Raw genomic sequence first — 6,995 nt, 5'->3', positions numbered from 1 at the left:
AAAAAAAAAAAAAAAAAAAAAAAAAAAAAAAAAAATATATATATATATATATATATATATATATATAAAAAACATGAGAAAAATGCTTTACAATACAGAAGAGCCATTAACATTCACGGAGGCAGTTGGCTAAGTTTTATCTTCTTCAACTTCTCTCCATGTATCAAACATGGTGTACCTCAAACCAACTTTTCTATTTAATCAAAGCATCATCACATGATATTTGAAACTGGGTAAATTTTAGCTTGTTCAATATGTCTTTGCTAGTTAATGCAAAAAATATGAATACAAAGATAAACACAAATTCTATCTAACACTTAAGAAAAAGGGCATGTCATAGACTGCTCTTCAAGAAGCAAATAAAACCATGATAAGCAATGAATCCAAAATCCTGGGCTCTAAATGAAATTGAAGCCAATCTCAATAATGTATTAACCCACCTCGTGCTCGCTCGCTCTCTATAACGATACAACTCTCACTTTGCTTAATATACATAAAACAAATTTAAGGCAGGAAAAAAGGAACTTACCCACTAAATTCTCTTTATCCTGTTTCTCTGGGGAGGATGCCCCAGGATCCATCTCATTCTTGAGAAGCTTTTATACTTGGCAAATATTCATAGGTTTGGAGCCAGACCTGGGCTCCAGGCAGCACCCAGGTGTGCTTCAGAGAAGGCAGAGCAGAGAGACGGAATGAGAGTGAGAGAAGTTCCTCCTCTTCCGTGAGCACCCTGAGGAGTAGGTACCCTGGTGAAGGAAGCCTGTTAACATAAACAAAATGACCTCTTTCATGAGTTCAGGCTGCCATTGTTCATAGAGAGAACTCAAAACTACGTATATGAACTTCTGACTGTGTTGCTTCTTGTAAAACATTACTATGTAGTTTTCTATATAATTTATATTTTATAAAACACTTCTATGCAATGTGTGCAACTTGTTTATCATTATGAACTGTCCGATACACATGGCACGTATCTCCATCCTCATGTTTCAGATGAGAAAATTTCATCCAATGCATTTTACACACTGCAGTGAGTGATTTTTTTGTGTGTGCGTGAGTGATCTTTTGAAACTCAAATCTGATCATATCTCCATCCTGCTTAAAATAATCCAATGACTGCCAATTATTAACATGTAAAGATGAGAATCCTAAGTATCCTAAAGGACCTGCTAGTCTGTCTCTCCTTCCCTTTCCAGCCTCACTCACATGATACTCCCCTCACGCACTTAGCAAGAGCCCCATTGGCCTTCTGTCAATCCCACTAACCTATATGTGTCTTCTGTGCCACAGGGCCTTTGCACGTTACCATATGCATAATTCTTTGGTTCATGTTTGTTTCTTCCTCTAGACCAGGGGTTGGGTAACTATAGCCTGCTGGGTAAATTTGCTCTACCACCAATTTTTGTAAATAAAACGTTATTGAAACACGGCCACGTCTGTTTGTTTCTATATTGTCTTTGGTCACTTTTGCACTAAACCTACCTATTGAGTAGTTGCTATAGAGACTGTATAGCCTGCAAAACCTAACATATTTACTATCTTTCCCTTTACAGAAAATGTTTGCTGACTCCTACGCTACATTATAGCTTCCATGAGGGGAGTGGCTGGCTGGGTCTGTTATTTAACACAGCACCTGCAGCATTTAGAACAATGCAGGCACATAACTGTCATCCAACAGTCACTTGCTGAATGCATGAATAAGTAATTTATCAAAGATAACAGCTCACAAATGGCAAAGTTCTTTCTCGAATCCAGATCCCTGGGCTCCTGTCCCAGGAGTCTTTACTTCATCATATTACTCAGAAACAAGGGCAATATTGCACTCATTCCAATACTGAAAGCACCAATCTTCTAATTTTCTAATGTTCATCTTTCTCATATCAATATTCCAAATAATATTTTGTTTGTGGAAACAAAACAACACAAAACAACCTCTGATATTTCCCAGCTTATCTTTTCTAGTCTTTTCTTTTCTCCCAACCATGTAGTTATTTTCTTCTTAGCAACTTCATCTGAAAAAACCTCCCAGATTGTGGGTTACTTTTGCCAACTACTTGATTCATAACTGCCTTCTCCACAAACTCAAATTACGGTAATAACCAGGCAGGGCTGTCATGCACAGTTGGCAATTATAAGCATTAGTATGGAATATCAGAACTTGGGGAAAGGAGGCTGGGGACCAGAAACAGATCAAAACAGACACACATGCATGCACAGAGTCAGAGACTTTCAGCTTTCGAATACTTTCCTCTGCTTTCTCCTCATACGTCCTTGGTTATGGCTTGATGTGGAAATGATACTACAGGCATAGTGGTTAAGAAGTAGACTCTGGGCTCACGCTGCCTGGATTTAAAGAAATCCTGGCTCTACCATGAACTAGCTGTGTGACACTGGGTAACTTAACCCCTTCATGTTTCATTTTTTTCTTTTCATCTGTAAAATGGGCATGCTGGTGGTCTTTACCAGAGTTGTCTGTGTGACAAATATGTGAAACAGTGCATGTAAAATACTCAGAATAGGGACTTCCCTGGCAGTCCAGTGGTTAAGACTCCACAGTTCTACTGCAGTTGGCACGGATTCAATCCCTGGTTGGGGAGCTAAGATCCCACATGCCACCCAGCACCGCCAAAAAAAAAAAATACTCAGAATAATGACTGGCATTAATACATCATAACTATTATCCCATGAATGGGAGCTGAGCTGTATTTCTCAGGACTCAGCTGTCTTCTTTCTAAAAATGGGAATGCTGGGTTAATTTTCACAATATCGTCTTTTCCCCTTGTTTCAGCTGAGTAGAAGATTGCTTAGTGATTGGATGTGTTCAAACATTCATCACGTCCCTTCTCTCCCTTGTCTAACGCTTCTCCAGTTTGCTGCAAATTTGAAAACTCGAGGTCCGTTCCTGGTTCTGTACTATCAATCCATATACTCCACTGCTTCCTCCTGGCCTCTGCTTGATCATCATGTCACCTTCACTTTGGGACTAACCTCTAATGGAAAGAGCAACATGAAAACTTCCTGTTTCCATCATTTCTTGAGAATAGATCATAGACAGTCTTTCCCTGGAACAGGAAGCTGCTTTCCCTCCGAAACAGATGACCCTCCAAAGTCATGAAAACAACGTGTTTTGGAAGTGCCGGTTTAGTTAATTTCTAAATCCATTTCCCCTTAATATTGGCTAGATACCACTTACACCAGCACCACCAGTCACTGAGGTGCAAGGTTCAAAACAACAGTAACAATAATTGTTCCCTGGTGGTGGCTGGAAAGTCTCCAGAGCACTTACAACAAACACATCCCCTTGGAAGATGACTAAACAACTGTTTTTCTTCTTCCTGCAAAATGTTCCAAATATCTCAGCCTAGAAAGCAAGAATGATTTCAACAACTAAGGAACATCTAGGACATGCTGAGTCCCTAGCCAGGAGCCTCAGGAAATGAATGAAACATAAACCCATTTGCAATGTTTCCTCTTCCTTTGCTAATGATATTAAACCATACATGGGCCAGTTAATGGAATTTTCTCCCCTTTGTCAAGGGGGAGTGGGAGGTAGGGATAAATCAGATTGAGAATTGCCAGAATGCACTTCTGATGAAGATTTTTCTGTGTGTTTCTAAACCTTCATTCTTTCAGTTCCTCAACTAGGCAAAGTCCTGAAATGAGAACAGCTATTTTTTCTAATTTAAATTTTTTTAATTTTTAAAGGTTACTTTCCATTTACAGTTATTTCAAAATATTGGCAATATTCCCAGAGTAGGACAGCTATGTTTTTAAAAGCCTTAATTCTGTTCCTACTCTTGACAGGCAGGATGCCATCCCCAAAGATGTACATTTTATTTTCCCTGAACGTTCATCTTCGAGCACAAAGGGATCTTGAAACCATCCACTCTAGCCACAGGCCTCTCTCCTTTCTGAAGCTTCTGGTTTCAGGAACACTCTTCCGCCAGATGCACCCACCACCATCTCTTAAGATGCACACATCTGTTCCAGGACTTTTGATGGTCCCTTAGGAAAATGTTCCTTGTTCTTTAAATGATGAAGTTCTCTGATTTCATTAACTTTTCATCAATATACATCATCCATTCTGTCTTATTCATTCTCATTCATCCAATACTTTTTTTTTTTTTTTTTTTTTTGCGGTATGCGGGCCTCTCACTGTTGTGGCCTCTCCCGTTGCGGAGCACAGGCTCCGGACGCGCAGGCTCCGCGGCATGTGGGATCCTCCCGGACCAGGGCACGAACCCGTATCCCCTGCGTCGGTAGGCGGACTCTCAACCACTGCGCCAGCAGGGAAGCCCAACACTGATGACTTTTAACTCTTACCATAAACTTTATTGGGCATAAATTAAATTTTAAATTGAAATTGAAAACTTATCATAATGCCCCTCCTGAGTACTAGGACCTTGGGGAGATGTTAATTTTGATCATTCTCCCCAACTTACCTGCTGATATTGGCCAATACTTCATCTTTTAGCTGAACCAAATTAGACATTGTTTACTACTATTGTGTCACCTTTAAAAACAACAAAGGCTCATTAAATCTGATGTGGTGTAAAGTCTTTTCTAAAATTCGGTGACAGTAACTATATTTTATAAATGCACAGACTAGACCCATCTAGCAAATCAAGTGGTGAAGCTTAAAATTAAGGTTAATCAATTACATGAATTGACTGTGTTTCCAAATTCTATGAAGACTACAGGCCTTTATGGAAAGAGGCCAGAGAGGTCCACTTCTATTGCCTTTTCATAATGGCAGTCCTCCCTGTCTGCATATTGGAATCTCTGCAGTAACAATACAGTTTACTATCTCTAATCCAACCTGCATGCTGCAGCCTGATGTTTGCAAAGTGCTTTCTAATAAATTTCCAAGCTGTTGACCATAGAGCAAACGCCCTGCCCCTCAGCATGGCTTTCAAGGTCATTGACCATGAGGTCCCTCCCTTGCTTTTTAGATTCATTCAAACTACAAACCTCATTCAACTCTATCCAGTTGTATGATTATCTTACTTCAACAGTCTGTCACACTTTGTGCCTTTATAAAGTATGTTCATTCTTATTCACCCTTTAAGACTTGAATGTCACTGAGAAATCTTTCTAGATTCCCTCAGGCAGTAAGGTCATCTCCCTCCTATGTATGTTCACAGCACTTGGTAGTACAAGTGGCCTGGTATTGGTGGTAAATGCTTGGTTCAAATTTACCCTTTACTCACTGTGACTTACATCTTGGCTTCTTTATCTGGTTGGTTAGGTTGCTGGTCCTTACCTCATAGGGTGTGAGACACATAAAACCAGGCCCCAGTAATGACTGCAAGTGCTCCAAAAATGCTCTCTTCATTTTTCAGTGCTGAATATGTAGAAGATGCCAGGAATACATCTACAAGACGAGCAGGATGTCATTCCTTTGCTATGATGAGAAGGGGCTTATAGAACAGTAGAAATAAACCTTGTAGTAGCAGCACCATAGAAAGATTACTCATTCAGTAACTTTTTTCTAAATGAACGGTCAACATATATAAGCAATGTATGTACAATATACAATATAATCTTTAAAATGTTTTATGAATGTAGACTAAAAAAGAACAAATGACAACTTCTAAGAAGTGGCATAAAATTAACTATGAGGTTATATTCTGTGTTCAAAGATAATTAAAGGCATAAATAGTCTGTGTCAAGTGTTGGTTATAAGTTTCACGTGAGATATTATTTAAAGGAATGAGCATCAGTAGTAGATACTGACTTTCAACTAAATTCAGACAAAAATGTTCTATATATTAGCTCCAGCACAAAAACTTAAAACACTTACCCAAGCATTGAATAAAACACGTAAAGTATGTCGTATCCATAAGGTTTATTTTAAAAAATTGTTAAAAACTAACCATACAGGAATATTAATATACTTAAAAAGTTTTTTCCCCAGGTTGAAGGAAAATACATTAGCAACATCTTCTAGACACCATCTTTATAAAAGTAAAACTTCTAGATGATGAAATGTACTACAGTAGATTCTATGGTTTATACTTTTAATCACAGGATTGGAAATCATTCTCCCTACTGCCCTGTCCCCCAAATGCGGCAGCTGTTACACTTAATGACATTCAATCGTGTTATACTAGCACAGAACCTTAAATAGAGTACACACTGCATATTTACTAACAGAGCAAGTCTTTCTATCTGTTGTCACATAATTATTCTAGGTAAGCATGTGATTCTAAGTACAAATAGAAATACTACATCCCATGATTGTAAACATTCACCAAGAGCTTCCAGAGTACAATGAGTAATAGAGGTGGCCCAAGGGTCAGTCAAATGTTCCTCACTCATTTGGATACTGCTGAGATTAAGAAATAAGTTTTGAAGGCAAATTATCACAAGCCTTACTTGTATTTCTGTAAGAAAGTAGTTCTGGATATATATGTTTTTAGTTGAAAACACCTGAAAGTCATTCTAAAGACTATATTAAGCACCATTTTCACTTACCTGAAATACACTGAGTTAAATTCAGCAGTACACATATGATCATTAATGTCAGAAGTTAAAAATAACGGTGGGTCTCAAGTTCCCTTTTGTGGATACACATGGAGTACGGATACTGAGTTCCAGTGATGCTAATAGGAAGCACTCTTGCATACCAAGGGTAGTAACTCCCCCAAGGCCACATGCAACCCGTTAAGTCTGAGGCACGACTATTACTTCTGTCAGTGGATGCTGTACAAGCAGATTTAAGGCTGTATTCGGCTATAAAGAGTTCAACCTCTTTAGTATTCTTCTTACATAGATCATATACATGATTCAAAATTTCATAGGGTGGGAGGTGAAAAGTCCTCAAATACTTTTTTGTTTGTTTTTGCGGTACGCGGACCTCTCACTGTTGTGGCCTCCCCCGTTGCGGAGCACAGGCTCCGGACGCGCAGGCTCAGCAGCCATGGCTCACAGGCCCAGCCGCTCTGCGGCATGTGGGATCTTCCCGGACCGGGGCACGAACCCGTGTCCCCTGC

At 39.2% G+C, this 6,995-nt stretch overlaps 1 long non-coding RNA gene across 1 annotated transcript in view; it reads right to left on the bottom strand.

Moving 5' to 3' along the window:
- The window catches only part of LOC113625677 (uncharacterized), a 13,832-nt gene extending 6,906 nt beyond the window's left edge, over positions 1-6,926 (bottom strand). Inside the window, exons 1-2 of the long non-coding RNA XR_003434792.1 lie at positions 5,264-6,926; positions 530-760 (exon numbers count right to left, since the gene is read on the bottom strand). This is a non-coding gene — a long non-coding RNA (uncharacterized LOC113625677). The remainder of the gene's footprint in view (positions 1-529; positions 761-5,263) is intronic.
- Positions 6,927-6,995: the final 69 nt, after the last annotated feature.

The sequence above is a fragment of the Aethalodelphis obliquidens genome, unplaced genomic scaffold (assembly GCF_003676395.1).
Source record: "Aethalodelphis obliquidens isolate GAN/ISIS:26980383/991018 unplaced genomic scaffold, ASM367639v1 scaffold16, whole genome shotgun sequence".
Taxonomy (NCBI): Eukaryota; Metazoa; Chordata; class Mammalia; order Artiodactyla; family Delphinidae; genus Aethalodelphis; species Aethalodelphis obliquidens.
This window is presented reverse-complemented; position numbering and strand designations above follow the sequence as displayed.